This window comes from Arvicola amphibius, chromosome 2, assembly GCF_903992535.2.
Source record: "Arvicola amphibius chromosome 2, mArvAmp1.2, whole genome shotgun sequence".
In the NCBI taxonomy this organism is placed as follows: domain Eukaryota; kingdom Metazoa; phylum Chordata; class Mammalia; order Rodentia; family Cricetidae; genus Arvicola; species Arvicola amphibius.
The window spans coordinates 121,006,720-121,029,807 of record NC_052048.2 but is presented as its reverse complement, the minus strand read 5'-3'; the positions used below and the strand labels follow the sequence as shown (position 1 = coordinate 121,029,807).

Below are 23,088 nucleotides of genomic sequence, written 5' to 3'. Positions count from 1 at the left end.
TCCCTCAGCCATCCTTTATTCTCAGCATCTTCTGTAGCCAGGGCTGTTTACTACAGTGAGAAGCCTCTCTGATTAAAGCTTAGAATAGCCTCTGTTTGTAGAAAGCAGATGGATGCTGTGTAAATTCAGCAGTTTGGTTTCCCTTCCCAGAGGCCTTGTGGGTTTTCATCTGGGTTTGCAATGCTAGACAGATATTTCCTTTGGTGAAGCATGTTCAAAGCCAAGCAAGGAACACTTGGTGACCTCTGTAACTGTTGTGCCACTATTACATCAATGGCACATCTTACCTAGAAGGCCGGAATTGGGGTTCATAGACGTCACAGCCAGGTAAGAGAGTTGATTCCTTTAACTGCCAGCAGCCTGTGTAACATTGTTGGTCCCTTAGTTTTAGCTTGATTTTTCTTTCCCTGAATCTAACCTGTGTACTGTCTTCAGTAATAGGGCCTTATCAATAAGCCTGTATTATTTTGGGGCTTCCAAGTTCTTCTTGACAGCCAATTTCTACATCCCTCTCGCTGCCCCTTATCCCCTGTCCCCACATCCCTCTATTAAATCAAAAGTTTTAGAAATAAATGCTTCATAAGTTTAATTGTGAAGCATTCTGAGTGACATGATGAAATCTTGCATTCCTTACTCTATAATGCCCATGAATTGAGAATCTTCCCCTCGATCAATGGAATCAATATTATATGCTACTGGCCTGCTGGTCATGTAGCAACCTCTGTGTTATCAAGCTGGTCCTAATATCTCAGTGCCTGTGTTTTATTTCATGTAATAATACCCCAAAGTGCAATGGTTATGCTGCCACTTTTATTATAGTATATTATGATTATTTTGATTGCTATTATTAAATTTTAACTATATCTAATTCATAGATCAAACTTTATCATAGTTAGACATGTATGTAAAAATCATTATATATGTAGAAAGTTTGGGTCTAATCACAATTTCTGGTATCTTCTAGAAGTTTGGGAGGTATATTGTTCTTGAATGAAGATGAGCAACTATTGAGTAGGACCCTACTGTGTTATCTGTACCTCATTATAGTGATGTTTACAGTGTACGGTAGCCCTTCCTTGTCCATTCTCTCTCTGTAACTGGAAATGAGGAATAGATACCAGCTATCTTATTATTTGGACCATACAGATCTTTCTATTGAATGACTCTTTTAAAAAAAATCATGTTGGGTGGATTTAAATCACAGTCATACAGGATTCATTTTCTTCTCATCCACTCCCCGAGGCTCTATTTCAAGCACGAGAGGGGGAAATTGTTGTGTTTTCAAAGACAAAACACTAAGGCTTGATTAGAATCAGACACTAATAAATAGAAGCCAGAGTACTTGGCATTTAAAAAGTAATAATTGTGGTAGAAATCATAGAAACCACAAAAGCTGGCATTCATGGTACATTTGCAAGCCATTAAAAATATCGGTGTAACATGAGCGGAAAGCACCTTTATGTTTTTTTCTTACAAAATGCCCCCAATCCTCAAGTGAAGGACTGTGAGACCATTCAGGTTTTCCTGTCTTGCTGTGTTTCCCCACAGGAAGTCCCTACCTCCAGGAACTGGTCCTTTATCCTTTTATACGGATCGCCAGGTGGTTTTCACATCACAGGAGCACAATATAGTGCCATTATTTTGCCAAGTTCATGCATAATGTCCTCATGTATTGGGCTTATTAAGTGTTCCCTTTTCAATAAAGTTACTGTAAGTCAAATTATGTGCTTCCCACAGCCAGAAAGCAGAAAGGCAGGAGGTAGTTGCCGGAGGCCTCAGGGTTGATGTCCTTTACTGATCTTTAATTGAACTTCTATCTTCTGCTGTCAGACTGGTCCTACGAAGGCTTCTAGGGAGAACCATGTGAAGATGTGAGTTGGGGGGGGGGCTTCTCTTCTTCCTCTTTAAGAGACGGGGGGCCTTGGTGGGATTCTGGAGTATCTTTCAGCAGGTTGATTTTGCAGTTTATTGAAGTGACAGGAGTCAAGGAGTTGGGGGCCTTACTTCACTGTGTTCTTAATTGAACGTGTGACCTTGGGTAAGTCATCGAGTCTCTCCGGATCCAGATTAGTTCATTTGTAGACAGAGAGCTCGGGTGTGAGGAGAACCTGTCCAGGTCCCTTTCAGCATTTGCTGTCGTGAGGATAGCATGCCTAGACAACACAGCTTAATCAGCTTGGCAAAGTGCCAGGACGTGAAAAGGTCGCCTTTCTGTAGGAGCAGGTGTTAGGACAAGCCAGTGTAAAGACCTTTCTCTCTTTTCCAACTGTTCACCCCGTGGCTGTGCTTTACTCTGTTCAATGTGATATGCTTTTCTCTAATTTCCTTTTTCGTTTCACGATGGAATTAAGGGAGAAATCAGGATTTTTTTTTCTGTAATGTTTCAACATTTGCATTTTGCGGCCACAATGTTTGCCACAGGGTCGGAAGTATTCAATCATCTTATTTTCTTTTCCCTGTGTGCATTTCACAGGGACTGGTATCAGTAAGATACATGTGCTTTTACGCAATGGAATTTGAGTGTATTTTTAATGGAGAATATACTTTAGAAAATGTCATAGTATGTACAATTCAGAATTTGCCTTACCAGTTCATTTCAAATGTCTTTGAAGAACTTTTGAAAAGATTTTGATGAAAGAAAGAAATTCATTGTCTTTCATTGCTATAGGGAAAATTTGAGGTTGATTTTCTTCTTTGCTGCCTGAGGGTATTTCATGTGCATAATCTACGTGAAATCAAAGAGAAGTCCACAATTAGGCCTCATTTTGCTCCAGAGTTTTAGTGGTGTGCTTTCTGAGTCTAATAGCTAATGTGTTAAATACCTGGAAGTTATATTTGATCAACTTTAATTCACATTATGAATCTTGATTATTCATTTCAATTTCTTCCTTTCTTCTTTGAATGATATTTCTAGGTAGTTTGCCGAACATTGTAATCGGCATAATAGTTAATTTCACTGAAAGTCCTACTTAGAGAAATTGAACATGGTATATCCCTTTGCTCAAACCCATTTCTTTGTGTAGATGGAAAACACACCCAGCAACAGCAAACTTCTTTAGTTAGCAGAGGCAACTGCTGATCTACAGTTCATCCTGACACTTGACAGCACTGTTTGGTTCGTTTGTTCTTACATCCTTCCCTCCCAAGCAGACACAAGATGGACAACCAATATCCTGAAGTGGCCGCATCAGGGTCTGACTGGTTTTCACTGAGAGAGGCACTGTGTGACTTCAGTAGACATACTGTGTGCATGGTGAGCACACTTCCTCATCTCTGACCTGTTACAAGTATTATGGTCGTTTGAAAGTCTCACTTCAGGGTTGTTTAAATCAAGACAGATGAATCTTTGCCAAACAAATTAACCAAACTGCATGTAAAGATGTTGGACATGGAAGAGAGATCTGTCCAGAAGGATGACGGCAAGAGCCATGCATGTTGAATTCATGATGAGTACATGTTAGTCTTCACTTTGTTTCGTGATTTCTGAATATGTTTCTTAGGATTTTTTTTCATTCTGTGGAAATATTGTTTCTTTGAGAGGAGGAAGCATATAAAACCCACAGAAGATGATGAAGTAGGTAACTATGGCCTGTCATGATCGTGTGATGAAGAATGCATCGCTGGTAGAATAGAAACGGTGCCTTAGCCCACAAAGCACCCTTTCACGTAATTCAAAATAGTTCTTACAAAGATAGGAAGGAGACACGTTCTATGACTAAGCATGTGTGCTTGGGAAGAATAGTGGTGGAAGTGCTGGCAATTACTGTGGGTGTACTGTGGAGAGCGTGCCTCTAATAGAGTGAGGAAACCCTGGGAACTAGAAACTGGACCTTGGTCCTGGGACAATAGCAAGTTATCTAAAGCACTCTAGGCCCCAGGTCCTCATTTTTACAGTGAAGAGTCAAGCATCATACTTTCTAAGCATTTTCAAGCTCTTACATTCTAGGATTTTACCTGTGGCATTGGGAAGTCAAGGGTGAGCTCCCCAAATAGCTCAAATGCATCTTTCTGTGCATCAAAGTTGGTTTGATCTCACTGGAAGGATGGATTTACTCAGCACCTTGCTCATGCTTCTGCCTTCTGAAACAGAAAGCACTAAATCTGATTTTTGCATAATGACTCAAGGTTATCATGTGATATGATGGTCAATGTCAGGAATGTGGGGCTATGGAGGACTGGTGGCCTTAAGACTTAATGACCCAGGTCCTGATGAGGAGCAAAAGGAGGGAGATCACGAGCAAGGAAGTCAGGACCGTGAGGGGTGCATTCATCCATTGAGATGGTGGGATAGAACTAACGGGAGACCACCAAGTCCAGTTGGAATGGGACTGATGGAACATCCGACCAAACCGGACTCTCTGAATGTGGCTGACGGTGGAGGAGGACTGAGAAACCAAGGACAACGGCGATGAGCATGAACTCTACAGCATGGACAAGCTCACTGTGAGCCTTGTCAGTTTGGTTGCTCACCTTCCTGGACTTAGGGGGAGTTGGGAGGACTTTGGACTTAACATAGTGAAGGGAACCCTGATGGCTCTTTGGCCTGGAGAGGGAGGGAGTGGGGGTATGGGTGAAAGGGAGGGGAGGGAAGGGGAAGGAGGAGGGGAGGAGATGGAAATCTTTAATTTAAAAAATGAGGAAAAAAATAGTCAAAGGATCAGAAAAAAAAAGACTTAATGACCCAGCCTATGCTTTGAAAAATGATTGTGCTTATTCTGATTATTTTTTGTTTTATATTGGCTGCTTTGATCAATATGATCTCCTTATTTCTATTGTCTACTTCTGGCTATCCCTCTTTATAGTCCTCCTCCTCTAATGGGCAAGAAATAGTGGCCATTGTAAAGCTAGTTGACATTCCCTCTGAAGTTACTATGGTGTGGTCCCAGGTGACATTTCAGGAGTTGCTTCTGCCAGTGAAGACTTACAGAGTTCCTTACCATTGCCTGAAGCTTAGCTTTGGAGGTAATTTTTTTCTGTGTTACAACAGTATTAAGTATCAAGGCATATGTTACTTATGATATGTATGATTCATACATACGTATGATATGAAGCTTGTGGCTTTCTTCCTGGAGGATATAAAGAGGAAATCTAGCCAAATCTGAGGGACAATGAGAGGCCTAAGGGATACAAAGAAGCCATGGAAAGGGCAGGCCTAGAGGATCTGTTAGTGTCCAGATGACTGACAGGCATGGTCAGGTCTCATTTGTGGGCCATCCCACATAATCACCCTGTTTACAGCCTTGGCTTGCTCATCACCACCTTGGTAAGATAAGTGTAAAGGGGGAATTGGTATCTGCGAAGGTTAAATTAGGAACCCATGGTGCAGCCCTTCCAACTCCTTGTTCTTTTGATCCTCAGGGCTCCTTGCAATAATTAAGAGAATTTAAATTGTTTATTCACTTTTCATTTATTTACAGACAAAACCCACCCTATTAGCTTGCAAACTACATTATGTCTATTTTAACATAAATTTTGTTGCTGACTAATTTACAGTTGTTTAATCTGCAGATCTGGCAATTTTTGGAATCCTCCTACCTCCTCCATTTTCGCTCCCTCATGGTCTCATCTCACCCATCCAACAACAGAGCTGAGAGTGTTATTTCAGGATATGGAAGTCATATTAAACATATCATTGGGTAGCTAAGCTTTTTCTGAAAGTTTTAAAAGAAAAAAAAGTAAGGCTAGTCTTCTGCAGAATTTTCCTCTTGCTTTTTGCATGCCCATACCTAACATGCAACACAGCTTGCAGTTAGACATGATGCTTGCTGGGACCACACCCTTTTCCTGGAGAAGGGAGCTCATCAAGAATTGAACATTGGAGTCTGGAGCATCTAGTCATCTCTGTGGCTGTAGCTTCACCTACCATGTGTTTTTGTTGTTGTTGTTGTTTTGTTTTGTAGTTCATGAGGGTGATGGAGAAGTATTTGGGAGAGCTGAGAGGAGACGAGCCATTTGGGAGCTAGAACCTTCCATGCCGCTCATGTTTGCATGGTAGCTAAGCTTGTTGGAGCTGTGCATCCTCTCATTCAACACAATCAATGTGGCTGATCGTGTGTTGGAAGACATTACTGACCAGTCAGAGGCTGCAGCCTACCCGTGACCTAGTTACTAATCTCAATAAACTCAGCAATGTGGAGCTCCTTCTCTCCAGCAGAATTTCCTGCCTCTACCAACCCTTATCTGAAGAATGTCTCTGGGCCTAGAGGACTGGCCTATCTAAAAGCTGTCTCTAAAACCAGATGCCGGATTCATCATTAGTTTGACCCATGGGACAGATCCCTACTAAGAAGACTTTTTCTAGGAGCATTGATATAGGACCAACTGCCATATACTAAGCCTTGTGATAGGAGCATGCCATTTGATGACAACTACAGTTTGTTCCCAGGCTCCCAGATCCTTTATATTCTGGAATAAAATTGAGCTGATTCACTGAATTCTGTCTCCCGGAGCTCTGTCTCCATTTGTGCTCATTGGCCATGTACAGAACTTTCTGTCGCCCCTTCTTCCTCTTTCCCCTCTTGACCTTGTGGCTGACAGGTGGAAAGGGAAAGAGGACCCCACAATGATGGATAGGCAACTCCTAATGCTCACTTCCTACTCAATGGAGAAACACTACCTTTGGGCTGGAGGAACGGCTCAGTGGGTGAAGTGCTTGCCCAGACTGGGTGGCATGTACCTGTAATCCAAATACAGCATTGGAGTGGCAGAGACAAGAGGGTGCCCAGGGCTTGCTGATTCCTAGGCTCAGTTAGAACCCTGGTCTCAAAAAAGTAGAGAGCAGTTGAGGAAAATATTTAGCCTCAACCTCTGGCCTCCACATGCACCCACCCATATGTGTGTGCGCATGTGCATGCACGCACACGCGTGTGTGCGTGTGGGCGAGCACACACACACACACACACAAATCAAAAACACTCATATACATACAAAAAGAAAAGGAACTATAAACACTTTCTTAATTAAACAGAAGACTCTTGAATTGTAGTCCAGGTAGCAGCATAGCCTGCCTTGTTTATTCTAAGGCTCAGGATAGACTTCTTCTGTATTGATTGCGACTGATAATCATGCAGTTTATTGGGCTGTTTCTAATTATTTTAGCTATCTTAATTATTGGATTGTGCATGATCTGTTTTGTTCAAATAATTTCTCAGTGGAAAGGATTGGAGCAGCTGAACAGCGCAGGCGTCTACCTAATTCCTGGCTGCCTTTGCCTCCAGCCCTTAGTGTCATGTTAAATGAATCATTTTGCTCCCCTGCTTTTCCTTCTTCTCCCTATGAGCAAAGAGGGGATAGCATTTATCTTCTAGCTTGCAATTTTGAGTAATTAAATATCAGGCACTATCAAAACATAAATTGTTGATATCAGCTTGATAAGATCATCTGTGCTGACTTCATGTACTTTGGATTTTTATTTTTTTGATTTAAATTCATAAATATATGCTCAGTGTAGGGATTGCAAAAAAAAACATAAAGAAGGATCAAAAATCATCTATAATCCCTAACTTAGTTATACAAATCTGTTAAAAGATTTGCTTTCATCCTGTCTTCATGCACATATACAAACACATATTTGAGATAACATGAAATATACTGTCTCACAACCAGCAGTAAGTCACAGGGATTGTAGAGTTTTAATCTATTTTTTCTATCCGCGTAGTGTTTTAGTGTGTGGATGCCCTGCTGCCCAGTTAGCTCATCTTCCTGACTCCCTTATCTCCTCCTGGAATCTCTTCCACCAGCTGACAGAATCAGCTCTCTTCGATAAATTTGATATATCACTCTGAATCTAGAGTCTTCTGTCAGTCCTGCTAACCTGGGTGAGGTCTGGCCGTGGGGGGAGCAATCTTCCGTCTGGTGTCCACTGACATTCTCTCCTCGCTTATTAGTTCTCTTTGCTTCACTCCCCCCCAATACTCCAGGATTGTCAGTTCGTATAAACACCTCCTACCTCTGAACGTCGCCTTGGCATTTCATCTGTCTGGAAGCTCCTTCCTTCTGCCACCTGCCTGTCTCCTGAGGGCATCCAGCCCCCGCACCCCTTACACACACTGGCAACCTTTCCTGGCAGTTCTCTGGTGGCCCTCTTTGTACCTCTATCGCGTATGCTGCTGCTGGCCATCCTCAATCCGTTCTCCGTAGACTAAAGAGAAATGGCTTTGACTTAAGTGCTAAAAATAATCAGCTCTGATCATGACTTCCAGTTCACAGTCTGGGGCCACAACATCTCAACCTGGACATCAGACTCTTCCCCGCTTAATCCCACTCCATCTTCCCAGTGCCCCTCTTGTTCTCTTCACCCCAGGCCTGCAAGCCTTCCTGTTCCAGGCCTGAGCTGCTCTCCCATTGGCAGCCCTTGAGCGAGTGTGCCCTTTTTGTTTAGGGTTGACTCTATCATCCCAGGAGCCTTAGCCTGCCCCAACTGCCTTCTGCATTCCCCCTGACTCAGGTACCCTGTTCTTTGATTCCGTAGCCCTGCATACTTTTCTTTTATGCTAGAGCTGACATTTTACATCTCTTTGTGCTCTTATTTCACAAAGCTTGTGCCCTTCATTGGGCCGCAGACTCTTCAAGGGAGAGCTGATGTTTGTTTATGTTCAGTTTGTATGTGGAACAGGACTGAAAGCACTGGAGAGGTGACATCACAGGGTTCATAACTCAGGTTAGACAAGCGCTTCAACTCCCAAGGGAGGCGCCACAAGACGGGTCAGATTAGACAAAATGGATTCTATTAAAGGTGGTCACAAGCATGAAGTGTCTGGAGTCTTGGAGACCTTTGACTTATCAGCCGTTTTATGATTAAGATTCAGAATTGCTTTGATGGGGGTCTCAAGCGAGGATATAAGGGGGCTACAGTCCATTGTCTACAGCCCTAGATACCCAAGATAAGATGGCAATGTGAATGGAGCAAACCTGTCCTGGCTCTGCTTTGAGAAATGACAGACTTCCTAGTGTGCATCTTGTAGATGCCCGAGTTGGTTTGCCCACCTGCAACTTTGCACCTTTGGCAGCTGACCAGTTTACTGTGGGTTTTGTTCTACTCCCTATTGTTTGAGTTTGGATATCTATGGCTCAGGGTGGTCTTGAACTTGCTATGTAGACAAGGATGACCTTGAACTCCTGATCCTCCTCCTGCCACCTGCCGGTGCTAGGATTACAGGTTTATGCTCTCATACCCAGTATTTTTTATACAGATGATGCAGTGCTGGGGATTGAACCCAGGGCCTCGTGTATGCTAGACAAGCACTCTACCAACTGAGCTACATCTGCAGCCCCACTATGGGTCTTAAACCAGCTGTTACCAAGTGATACAGCTGGATGCTCGGAGCATTCACAAATTTCTCCTTTGCACACTTGTGTCTTCGCAATGGGGTGTGCGCTCAGAGACCTATTGTCTCAAATACAGTCTGTCCACAGCCGGCTGGGGTGCGGGGATGTACAGCCACTGGCCAGAGCACCTCAGAGCACCATGTTGAACTTCAGCAGGAAGTCACCTGATGCTCAGTCTTTGGAAAACTCGGGTACTTCTGAGCCCTGAGGGAGAAACAGAAGCAAGTACTTCCCTCCCAGCACAGGGCTCTTGAGCTGCTCTGCTAGGAGTCATGAGGCCTGTAGGATGCCCTAGAACACTGGCTAGCCAGCCCCAGGCTTTGAAAAGCAAACAGACTCAAATCAGAAATCATCTGGTAACAGAATACTCCATAAAGGATGTTGCTATGTTGCTAGAGAGATTTGAAGGGGGGGGGGAAGTCCTTAGAATTTTCTTAAATTAGGTTTTTCTTTTAATTACCTACTTATCCTTCAGAAACTTGGAGCGTCCCCATTCCTTATCAACATATTCCTTGTCAATTATGCACAGGCTCAGGCTTATGGTGCCGAGGGTGATGCTTTAAGTACTCGGCAGCTGGAAATGTTTCCCCCTGGGCTGAGGGGAGTGAGAGGAATGCTGATGTGCCAAGCAGCCTGGCTGCTGAGGGGAGCCAACAGAGCAAGGCGCCTGGAGGCAGGGAGCCAGGCTGAGGGGGCTGAAGCCTGGGCTGGGGATATGGGGGGGCAGAGTTGTTAATGATTGGAGGATGGGGGCTGGGTGCAAATCTTTTGACTTTTACGATCCTGATGAACTGTGCTTACTGACTGGTTATTAACATCCTCTCCTTCAAAGAGCTAACGTAGGGATGCTAAGCAAAACTGCTTATTGGCACATTTTTTTCCGCCCATGCTTGATTGGCTACATCATGCTGCTTGATAGAAGATTAATGCCGGGAACATTGTGTGGGTACGCTCTGATGAAATGTAAAGGGAAAGGCAGTGGTGTGTGTGTGTGTGTGTGTGTGTGTGTGTGTGTGTGTAAAACTATGAGATGCAATGTGTAGGGTGAGGTACCGGTCTGGACTATTTCCAATATATCGTGTCCTGTGTCCTCTCTTTACCCTTGATTAGGCGATGTGTATGTCTTTGTTAGGACTAGATGTAATAAGGCCAGGTGGTAAACACAAAGAGATCACAGTTCACCTTCATGTTGGCCTTGGAACTGCACCAAAAGTCTATTTAGGCTCAAGCACTTGGCTGTTTGTATTGTCTGAGTTATGTGGATAGGTGAGCGATTATAGAATGGGAAGGGTGGCTATCCAGTTTGAGAGCGTCCAGTCATATGGCACGTTTCCATCCTATGCAAACAGAGATTCCCATATGGAATGTCTGCTTCACTTGCCCAGACTGGGAGGTGTCTCTTTACCATTGTCACATTGGGGTGTGAATACCTGCCCCTCTCCAGTCTTATCCTGATGTGAGCTTGTGTGCCGGGCCCCTGCAGTGATCTCGCTAGTAGTACTTCCCTCATCTTCTCCCCACATCCCCTCCCTTCCTAGTCATCTCTGCATCTCTTGTTCTCACTGGTCTCAGCCCCAGTCAGGTTCCCAGGACCTTGAAAACCTGTTCTGCCATCAGGGAAAGGTATCTTTGCACAGTGGTTTCATTGAGTTCTTTCCCTTCCTGCTTCGGCATGAGAGAGGACAGCCTCCGCGAAACAGCCTGTGAGCAAAACGGGACCGGAGTATAGACAGTTACAATAAAAGCAAAGCTGCAAGCCAGTGTGGGTCTGCCTACTCTGCGCTGTCCATTTAGAAGAATTAGCTGGGCTAATATCACAAGGAGATACAGTCCTAGTGATTCTTATCCGGTTGCGGCTGCTCAGACAGTCTTGGAGGCAGATGAAAGGACCAACTTGTTATGGTGACCGAGAGGCAACTTTAGTGAGTCACTGGGCAGGTTATCTAACTTCTCCAAGCCTCAGTGTCCCCCTTAAAACAGATGTAGTAATGGAGCCAGTCACAAAGAAATGGGGACAGAGCTCCGTGCACGGAGCCTGCCATGTAGGAAGCACTCAGGAAATTCTTACCATCACTGTTTGGTTATGCAGCCATGAGCGGCCGTCCCTAGTGTTCCATGCCTTGCCCCCTTATTTGTGAGAGTGGGAGGGAGGTTGTCTGCCACATGAAGTAGCAGGGCTGGTGAGAAAGCCCTCCGAGAAGAGTGTAATGTGCTATGTAATGAATAAAGGCATGGTTGCTATTCTCCTGCACCCCTGCAGTCACCGTTCCAATGTGCTCAGAAGTGTGCTTGTCAGGCTGCGGGTTGATGTAGTGACTTACAGATGTGTGTGGAATCATTTGGAAGAAGCACAGAGCATAGGGAACTAACAAAGGCCGCCAAAGCCAGAGGGCCGGGTCTCTGATTGTTGCTTCCTGCTGCTGCCGGGTTTCAGGGTTTGGCCTCTTCCTAACCACCAGGCTCTTGCCATTGGAAGGTATGGCATCCGGCCTCATCTTGATGACAGACTCCTGGTAAAATGTTATTATCCCTTTACTTCTTTTCCCCTGGGTTTTGCCAGACTATCTCTCTACCAGAGAGTAAGCTGTAGAAGTAAAAAGAAATTCAGATATTAGCTTTACTTGAATATTGCCTAGAAAAAAATTGAAAATATTGCTTAAAATCAATTTATATGTAGTTTTTAAAAATTGATTTCAACAATCCATAAAAGCCCAAGAGTACATTTCTGTCGATTATAAACCAACTATACAATAAACTGTCTTTTAAAAATAGTTTAATGGACTCCTAATACATATTTATAGGGCACAGTGTGACATTTTAACATAGGTGTACAATGTGGAGTGATCAGTTCGGGTAATCATGCCCTTGTGTTAGGGACATTCACCATCCTCTCCATTAGCTATTTTGAAATCATTAATTGCTGCTAACCATGGTTATCCTACTGTGTTCTGGAATGCTTGTAGGTATTCCTTTTATACCACCACTGAGCCTGTTAACGTGTTGACTGTCTTTGTTCCACCTTATTATCCTGTATACCCTTTGATAACCGTGTGTGTGTGTGTGTGTGTGTGTGTGTGTGTATTTTGCACATGTATGAGCAAGTACGTGCATATGTGGAGACCAGGGTTAAATGCCAAGTATCTTGTCCATCTTATTCTTTGAGATAGAGTCTCTCACTGAACTTGGACCTTCTGATTGGCTAGAGCCGATTGACTAGATTGGCTAGCTTACCAGACATGGGGAGCCTCCTGTCTCTGCCTCCCACCTTTGGAGGTGATGGATGAGCACGGCCAAGCTTGTTATTTTTTTTCTTTATGTAGATCCTGGGGATTGAATCCAGGTCCTCATGCTTTCTTGACCGTACTTTACACACTGAGCTATCTCCTACCTGTTTGGTAGACTTTCTTTAGATCACAAAGGCTGGCTTTAAGTGGACTCCCCGTTTCTGTGTGTCTTGATATGCACCTGCGACACACGCGTCATAAATCTTGTAGCCCATCAGGTGCTGAAAGGGACAAGAGAACACCGCTCACCGTAGCAAATATTCATAGATTATTTTTGTAATGTGAGTAGAGTGACTGCCCCTTGACTTTATTTTCATACATTGAAACAGGAGTGATTAGTCAATTTGGTTTTAGGCAGGCTTTATTTCATAAATGAAGCAAACGTCAAAAAATACAGCTCAGCTAGAAAGATTCTATCAAGACACATGGGAAAGAGCCGCGGCACACTGCTTTGGGGTGTCTTTCTGTGCAACACTGCCAGCCTGGGCTAAAACATGTAGCCTTTTCCTGTTCAGTCGCTCTTGTTTGCATGTTGGGAAGTTACTAAAGCCGCGGGTTTACAGGTCATCCTGAGGTAGGAGTTCTTGTTCTCTTCTTGCCTCCTCCCCTCCCTCTCCATTTCCCACTTCTGGTTTAGTTTCATTAACTTTTAGTCTTTGTGGTACCAACTTCTCAAGTCAGGCCGTAAAGGGCGTTTGCAAAATCAATCTTTGCTGAATTAATGAGTAAATGAACAAGTGAAGAATAAGCGATGTAATGATTGACTTTTGAATGCCAATGGTAATGATTGACATGCAAACAGAAGGTAGAGTGGAGGTTTCCATGGGGATATGGGAGGGACAGGTAGGAAGGGTTTGTTTAATAGCTGGGATCTCGGTTTGTAAGCTGAGAAGGGTGTGGTGCCAATGGTTGTATAGCAATATGCGTGTTCTCAGCACTAGTGAGTGGTACATGTCTTAAAGTCATCAAGACAGAATGACTCAATAAGATGGCAGAATCAGATATCTTCATTGTAAACCAAAAATCAGCATCCCGTGTGGAAGGAAAAAAAAAAGACATTTCTCTGGGGAAAATAAATTAGCCTGATGTTATGGGATTTAAAAATGGCCAACAGTCCTAGGACTTTCCCTTTAAGAGGAAAATCAGTAGAGAGAGCAGAGGATGCCACAGGAAGGTCTGAAGGATCTTGAAGTCTGTCAGTGGTGAAGGCCATTCTCTGAAGCCAATCGATAAAGGCTGGAAGAGGGGACAGCTTTAGAAACACACGAACAAATTTAAAGGTAATACTTTAAAAAGAAAAAAATAAATAATCAGGATCTAGCCCTGGTTAGATGGAGATTGATGAATTACCTGACAAAGAATTCTAATGAGGATGGCAACCAAGCTCAATTAAGCAAAGAAAACAGCACTGAACCAAACAACAAGTCTAACGAAGTCACAAGCCATGATTCTGGAGCAGAACAATACAGTGGCAGAACTGTAAAAGTTGGCTAGACAGCTGCTCCTATAGTCGTTAGGTCATGTGGAAGAATAGCATGCATTCGTACGCATGTCATTTTGAAACTACAGCCATGAAAACATAAAGAAAAAGGAAAGAGAAGAAAGCAGAGGACACCACTGTGACATGTGGGGTTCCATCAAACAGAATGAGATTTGTACCATGAAAATCCAATTTTGAAAAAGCAGAAAGGAAGAGAAATCTTATTAAAGAAATAATGACAGGGGCTAGATTGTGGACTCAAAGTAGGCTAAGAGCACTGGCTTCTCTTTCCAAGGACCCAGGTTCAATTCTCAGCACCAATATGGTGGCTCAGAACCATTTGTAAGTCTAGTTCTAGGGGATCTGATGACCTCTACTGGCCACATGGCAGGCACCAAGTGCACAAGTGGTGCACAGAAATACATACATACAAACAAGACAACCATACACATAAAATAATAATAAATAATATAATAATAAATTTAAAAATAATTAATGACAGGAAACTCCCTAAAGCTGGGGCTAGAGAGATTGCTCAGTGGTTAAGAGCACACACTACTCTTGTAGAGGCTGAAGTTTGGTGCCCAGCATCCAAGTCAGATGGCTTACAGCTACCAGTGACTCCAGATCCATGGTGATCTGTTGCCTCTAACTTTTGAGGGCACCTTCAATCCCATTCAATTGCACATTCTGTACTTCTATCAGATAAAATAATCTGCAGTGAAAAAAAAGCATCATAAGAAATAAGGTCACTGTCTGATGATAGAAGAGTCAGTTCTTCAAGAGAACCTAACAATTAAAAATACACACATGCACACACACACACACACACACACACCCCTGATATTGGAGTGTCTGACTTTATAAAGCAAATATCAATAGCACTAAAGAAGGAAATAGGTAGCCAGCTGTTCAGTAATAGTAGGGTCCTTGCATATACCACTTTCAACAGTGAGCAGATCATCCAGACAGAAAATCAATGAAGAAGCAGCAGATGTGAACAACACTGCAGGCCAAATGGACCTAACAGACAGATATGGAACTTCTAATCCAATGGTAGCAGACTAGGCATTCTTCCTGAGCACCAGGAGAGATGCTTCCAGGGCCAGTAACAGAATCAGCTATGCAACGAATCTTAAGAAAATTCAGTAAATTGATATGATATTATCTTTTGTAACCACAGTAGTTAGAAATTAGAAATCAATAATAGGGCAAAAGAGGGAAATTTGCCTCCCAAAGGTAGAAAATCAGTGTATAAAAACCAGTCACATTCTTTGCACTATAACTACACCATCTGCAACAGCAAAAAGGAAAAGACCCCACTTACAATTGCATGAAAAATGAGAAAACATTAAATTTAACCAAAGAGGTAAAATATCCGTACACTAAAAATTGTAAAATATCAACCAAATTGAAAAGCATAAATAAAATGGACGTTTGTCCCACATTCATGGATTTGAAGATTGATTTTGACAAATTCCCCAAAAGTGACCTTTAGGATTGATGCAGTTCCTGTCAAGGTTCCAGTGCTTTCTACAGAAGTAGAAAGAAGTTCCGACATTAGCTTGGAACCACAAGAGACTCTGAAGAACAAAGATGGGGGGGGGGACATCACACTTCTTGATTTCAAATTATATTATAAAGCTGTAGTAATCAGACTATGTGGCTGGTCCTAGCATAAAAACAGGCTCGTAGATCACTGGGGCAGAATAAAGAGCCTACATACAAATCTACAATCATACGTACAACTGACCTTGCACAAGGCTGCCAAGAATGGAAATGGGGGAAAGATGCTTTATAAGAAAAAAATGTAGAAAAGTAACTAGATACCTATAGGTGAAAGAACAAAATAGAATGCCTTTGTTGTATGAAAAAAATCAACTCAAAGTAGGTTAAAGAGTTAAGACCTCAAAACTGTGAAACTTGACAGTTGACTCAGTGTTGAAGAGCAGGGCTGCTCTTGCATAAGACCTGGGTCTGATTGCCAGCACACTTGTGCTAACAACATCTACAGCTCCAGTTCAATGGGATCTGTCACCTTCTTCAGCCCCCATGGGCACAGCAGGTGCATGGTGCACAAGTATACATGTAGGCAAACAGTAATACAATTAAACAAAGAAAAAAGATCTCAAACTGCAAACTGCCTGAAGAAAATAAAACTTCTTGATATTTGGTCTATGCAGTGATTTTTCAGATATGAAACCAAAAACAAGGCAATGTGGGCAAAAACAAAAGTAAAAAATAAAAAGCGAACACCTCCTATCAACAAAGAAAAACAGCACAGAACTGTTGAAAGATATTTAATTACACTGTTTAAAGATAGGTCAGCATGATTGGTTTCATAAAAAGCTAAACAAATGGACAATATGTAGGCAGAAGGTATAGGCAGAACTTCCAGACAAAGGGGGCTCTGAAAAGAGGAAAGGGGGAGTCGCCAGCCAGATGTGGAGAAAGCAGGATGGGCAGTACAGAGTAAAGGTAATCAAGCCACATAAAAGAATATAGATTAAAAGATATGGGTTCATTTAAGTTATAAGAACCAGTTAGGAACAAGCCTAAGCTAAGGCTGAGCTTTTATAATTAATAAGTCTCTGTGTCATTATCTGAGAGCTGGCTGGCAGGACAGAGAAAGACTTGTTTCTCCCTATGGCAAGGGAGAAAATGTTTTCAAATGCCTGGAGATGCTAATATCCCAAATGTATATGGAATCAGAAAATTCAGCAGCAAATGAAGATTAAAAAAAAGGCAAGCATATTATGAAAATGTGATTAATGTGTCTAACCAACCTTTGGGAAAGTGGAGTCAAAACCACGAGATAGCAGCATGTCATGCCTGTTAAGATGGCATTTGAAAATAAGAGACATACGGTGGGAAGGGTGCACAGAAAAGGGAACATTGGGAAAGTAAGTTGGGGTACAGCCATGAAGGAAAACAACAGAGATCCCTCAAAACTTTATTTTACCTAGAAGAACTTGAGATTTCCAAGTGATGTTTACTCATATTTTTTGCAGTTGTTCGGAATAGTGAGATACAGAGACGGTGTGGATGTCCACCAACAGATGAGTGGGTGTGGGATGTGAGTATTTATGTAGCCCTGAAGAAGGAACTCTTGCCATTGTCAAAAACCTGATGGACCTGGGAGATGCGCTAAGCGAAAGAAGTCAGGCAGGACAGATGTGGATCCCACGTCCACGTCGAACCCAGAATTAACATATCCAGATGGGCGTGGTGGCACACGCCTTTAATCCCAGCACTTGGGAGGCAGAGGGAGGTGGATCTCTGTGAGTTTGAGGTTAGCCCAAGTGCCAGGACAGGCTCCAAAGCTACACAGAGAAACCCTGTCTTGAAAACGAAAAAAAAGCAAAAACAAAAACAAAATAACCAAAACCAACCAAACAAAAAAACAAAAATCAAATTCCTAGGAACAGAAAGTAGATCTGTGTCTCTTGGAGTTGGTAGCAGGGAAAATGAGACACGTGTGAGGGGCATATGTTGTGGCGTGGATTGGGTGGGTGACATGTTTAGCCATAAAATGAATTTTAACAAAAGTAAGATTGGGCTTTGAACACCAGCAACACAGGCAATTCGGGGCTAAGCAGACTAAACATCTGTCAACAAAGAAAAACAGTCGGCACAAAGCAACCCATACAAAGGGAGAAAACGTGGGAATGAAATTTTGTTGTCTTTTGTAACCACAATGACACGAAACTACAAATCAATATCAGGAAGAAAATAGGAAAACTTGCCAAAAAATGTTTTAGGATAGAAAAATCCACAAGTAAAAATCAATTCTGTTTCTCTACACTAACAACAAACCATCTAGACCAGGAAGCAATCCCACTTACAGATGTATCAAAAAGAATGAGACACTTACCATGCACAATGAATAGGTTTCGGTGGGGATTTATACAGCCAAATACATTGGGAAACCGTACTATAGCGTATACTTGTGAGAGAGTAGATCCTGAAAGTTTTCAGTATACACACACACACACACACGCACTCTCCAGGTAACTGTGAATTTATGGATATGCTAAATGACTTGGTTGTGGTTATTTCACAATTGTATATGGATGTCAAGTTATGTATCTTAAATATATTCAACAAAACAATGAAGACAGTGAATTCTATGTTACAGTATTTTACATAATAAGCATAGCTGGGAAAATCCAGCGATTGCTACTTGACCACTTATTTTCACTTAAACACTACAGTGGGAATGAAACTTAAAAAAATGCTGCAGTCCCTGGCTCACACCCTGGTGTTCCTTCTAAAGAGAGTCCGTGGACAGGTACCTTTACTAAGCATGGCCTATTGGCTCATTCGGTCCTAATGACAGTTCTGGGGATGTTGGTGACCACCTGTTGCACAAATAAGGAAATACATGCTTGAGTGTTTGAATTTCTTGCTGTGACGTCACCGTTGGTTCAAAGCTACTGTCTGGTTGATACACATGCTACTGCTTACACACACACACACGTTTTGAATGCACACCTCAGCTCCTTCTAGTATTTTGAGCATAATGTTGTAACCTTGTATTTTAGAAACAAACAAACAAACAAACAGAAACCCCACTGATATTTACAGTAGCTGGAGAAGGAAGAAAGCTTAGATTTGCTCGAATGCTGGTGTCGTCCTCAGTCCAGAATAGTGGTTCTCAACCTTCCTGATGCTGTGACCTTTTAATGCAGTTCTTCAGTTGTGCTGACCTCCAGCCATAAAATTATTTCGTTGCTATTTCATAACTCTAATCTTGCTATTATTATGAATCATAATGTAAATATCTGATCTGAGACCCCAAGGGATTGCGACCCACAGGTTGAGAACCACTGGTCCAGGACTCTCTAAGTTCAGGCGGACGTCAGTAACACCGCTGAATCCAGGCACTTTTCAGACAGTGTCCATCTTGACTTTATTGACCTCTCTGAGGGCCATGTGTTGTGACCAGTGGTGACTGCTGGCCTGTCTTCAGCATGGAAAGGAAAAACACGCCAGCTCGGGCTGAGCATCATCTAGGCTGCTACCTATATTCAGTTCCACCTGAGGCTCAGGAGAAGAAATCAGTGGGTGGGGGGTGGTTCTTTGCTCTGCCTCCTCTTTAAGGATGCCCCCTATCACACACCTTGCTTTCTCAGAGCTGGGGAGAAAGGAGAGGACTCTTGTGGTTTTTGTTCTCCTGTGAGAGAAGGAGGGAACGGAGAAGGCAGGCTGAAGAAAACATTAGCTAGGCCTGAAATCTCTCATGAGCCACACAGAATCATATACTCTTTAGCCTCAAATCCTAAATGCCCGCCAAGTCCCTCACCATGATGGTTCTGAGAAGCTGGGAGTCCCTGGTATTTTGTTGTTGACGGTAGGTTTTTGTTGTTGTTTGTTTTTGACAGGGTCACACTGTGCAGCCATGGCTGGTCTAGAAACTGCTATGACCAGACTAGACCAGACTGGCCGCCAGCTCAGACTCTAGAATGGAAGGCCTCGGCCACCACACCCAGCTCATGTTTTTGTTGCCTTTACTGTAGACACAATGTAATAGCACTAAAGGCGCTTTAGACCTGAGCCTGCATGCCCGTGGCCACCTGCCACCCCAACTAAAGGACTCCCTTCGCTTTTGCCCAGGATCGTGTTATTCTTCTTTGGGCACTTGCTGTGCTGAGTTAATTTCTAACACTTCACCATTCTGCACCCCTCTTCTCTCTCGGCTATGATGACCTTCAGCCACACGAGATGCTGAGCACGTAAAATGAAACCCATCTAGGAGGAGATGTACTGTAGAGAGTAAAAGCACAGCGAGTCTGAAGACTTACTCACCAAAAATAGCATTAAAGTTTTTCAAGGAAAAATTTCCAAAGTATTGATTATGTGTTTAAAATACTAAATGTGGCTGGGAATGGACTTCAGTTGGTAGGTGTTCACCTAGTAGTCACAAAGTGCTGGGCCAGATTCCCAGCACTATGTAGAAGTAGGCATGATCTATCATGCTGGTCATGCCAGCACTTGGGAGATGGAAACAGGAGGGTCAGAAGTTCAAGATCACCCTCCGCTACATAAGAAGTTCTGCTTGAGCTTGGGCTGTATGAGACCCTGTGTATGTGTGTGTGAGAGTGTGTTTGTGTGTAGATGTATGTGTAATGTTTATATATATTTATATGTTAATATCAAAGTTAAAGTCCTCAGTTTACCTTTTAATATGATTATTAGGAAATTTGAATGGTACAGGACTTGCATTGCATTTCCCCAGGGTCATGGTGATTTTACCACTTCAGCTTGTACTTCCTTTCGGTATGCAGGCTGGGAAGGTTTGCCCTCCAGACTGTATTTTCAGCTGGCTGAGGCTCTCAAAGTCAGTAGAAGCCACTGAACTTAGGGCCGCACTTGATAAAGGAAGCGGCGAGGGAAACGTTTCTTTCATCTTCTTAGCACTCGCTCGGCTCTTAGAAGAAATCTCTCCGATCAAAACACAGCTGCTGCCCTAGCTTGTGACCCTAGGGTCGACCTCCCCCTCTAAACTGGGGTGTGTGCTGACAGGACCTGTGTGAAACAGAGCCCTTTGCTCTCTGTTCACGGACTGCCTACGGAATTCCAAGTTGTCCTGAGATGCTTTAGGATCAGTGCACACTGCCCGGACCTGCCGGAGAGAGAGTCTGAGGCTTTGGAGGTATTGCTGATGCCGTTGACACTGTCACATTCTGACGGTGAAGCCATATCCTCTGTGCCCAAGGAAGTTGAGGCAGGGACAGAAGTTGACTCCCTGGCCTATCAGGAAAGAACAAAGGCAGAAGTCAAGACCCAAGGAGCGAGCAGAGGAGACGGAGCTGGGACACTTCATCTCTTCCCAGGCAGGGGCCTGGAGGGCCAGCTGGGTGTCGGGGCAGATTGAAGGTGAGAGGTGTAGGAATAAGAGGGTCACGAAAACAGGCACAGCACTGCCGTGGGATACTCATAAGAAGGACAGAGGTGGCCTCCAGGAATCATTCCCCGGTAACTGTAAGTGAGATAGCACTGGAGATCTGGGTCAAGAGGAAGCCACTCATAACGTTCTTGGGGAGTGATACCTCTGCTGGACAAGGAAACGCTAGACTCATGCACCGAGGGACCAGGAGAGATTTTCCTCATCTTTTGTTTGTCAAAATTTGAAAGTCGACATATTGGAAGAACATTAAAGCTATGTAATGAATATATACAAATCACTTTATTTTTAGATAGATACACATATATAATGGTAAATAAAACACTCGCAGCCACCGATTTAAAGCGACATAAGCTTTGAGTAGTGACACGCACCTGTAAAAACACTCATACGCATAAATAAAAGTGCATAAACCTTTTTTAAAAAGCAATATAACTTTATGATACTATAAACGGCAGGAAGATGCAGAAAAAAAATCTCAGGTATCAGCTGGGCGATGGTGATGCACACCTTTAATCTCAACCCATGGGAGGCAGAAGCAGGTGGATTTCTGAACTCGAGGCCAGCCTGGTCTACAGAGTAAGCTCTAGGACAGCCAGGGCTACACAGAGAAACCCTGTCTCAAGAAAAAAAATACCAAAATAGGAAAAAAAAATCTTTGAAATCTTCAAGTTCCATTTGACCCATTTTTTATTTTTATGTTTTGCCTGTGTGTATGTCTGTGCACCATGTGTGTGCTTGGTGCCTTCAGAGGCCAGGAGAGGGCATCAGATCTTCTGGAACTGGATGGTTTACATATGGTTGTTGGTCACCATGTAGGTGCTGGGAATCAAACTTGGGACCTCTATAAGAGCAGTCAGTCAGACGCTGTAAATGATCACATAGCAGATTAATCCAGCAGTGGCACACGTGTGGCCTGAGGTCTGAGAGAAGAGTGACAGGGAGCTCTGTCCTCAGTCTCTTCAGCAATCACAGTGACAGGGATGGAGAGGAAAGCGGAACCAACGCCTACAGGGTTCCGCTTATCTCTTTGTACTCGTGGGTTAATCTATGATGGTCATTTAGGGTATAGCCTCCTGGTATGTGGCAGTGGTTCTGTCTAATGAATCTGAGCAAGTGCTGAGAGATGACTCATGGCCCAGCGTGGACGCTTATGGGGTACTTACTTTAGCCCAGAGCCTAGGCTAAGTCGCGGGCAAGGCTTTGCTTTCCCTGCAATAACACTATGAAATATTTGCTGTCACGTTGCCACTTTTACAGGGGAGGGAATTCAGACACAGGTTAAATGATTCACTAAATTAAATTAGCACAGTTGTAATTCAAACCCATGTCCTGCCCAGCTTCAAAGCCCAAATAGTGTCTCAGTGTTGATTAACCATGATTTTTATAGCATCTTGTGCTTGTCATGTTTCTCCCTTATTTAACCTCCGGTATGGGTCCCTGTGACTCAGCTTGGAACTAGTTCATCCCTGTCAGCATTAGAGACGGTAACAATTCACTAGGTCAAAGGCTCCATTCCTCACCCAGGACAACGTATTTATTTATATATCTTATTCTATGGTTTTTAGCATCATTAAAGTAGCTCTACTTGGCCCTGTAAGAAGCTAAATTAATCGCCAAATATAGACCACGACTTGTTCTTTTCAGTCCTCTGCATGCTTCTTCCTCTCATTGTGTGATGCCATCTGGTGCTATGAGCTCATGCTTTTTGTGTCCCTTTGCAGAGCGCCAGATTCCTCCTTTCTAAGACCAGCAAGCAGGATTGATTTCAGAGTTTGCTTGTGTGGCTTCAGAAGCCCTGGAATCTAACGCCTCCTTGTGGATTTTGTCAGTATCGTTCCTTGCCTTTGCTACAGGGGATGTCTATCTTCATCCTCCTCCATGTAGACTGTACATGAATAGCTGTACCGATCTGCTGTCCTGTTTTAACCTTAGGCCTTACGATGGAAGAGGTTTGGTGAGCCGTTGCGCACCAGCAGGTCCTTTTCTGTGCCATTTTTGTTAGCGTAATGCACGGGCTGTGGGAAGCCAAACCTTAATAATTATACTTACTCCTGCAAATCTGACTTTGTTCTGTGGCAGTGGAAAGC

At 43.2% G+C, this 23,088-nt stretch overlaps 1 protein-coding gene and 1 non-coding gene across 2 annotated transcripts in view; one reads left to right on the top strand and one right to left on the bottom strand.

Annotated features, from left to right (window-relative positions):
- The window catches only part of Tmem178a (transmembrane protein 178A), a 57,689-nt gene that overhangs the window by 15,284 nt on the left and 19,317 nt on the right, over positions 1–23,088 (top strand). The window lies entirely within an intron of this gene.
- Positions 9,195–9,268, bottom strand: Trnaa-agc. The gene has a single exon. It is a non-coding gene; the product is annotated as a tRNA-Ala (tRNA).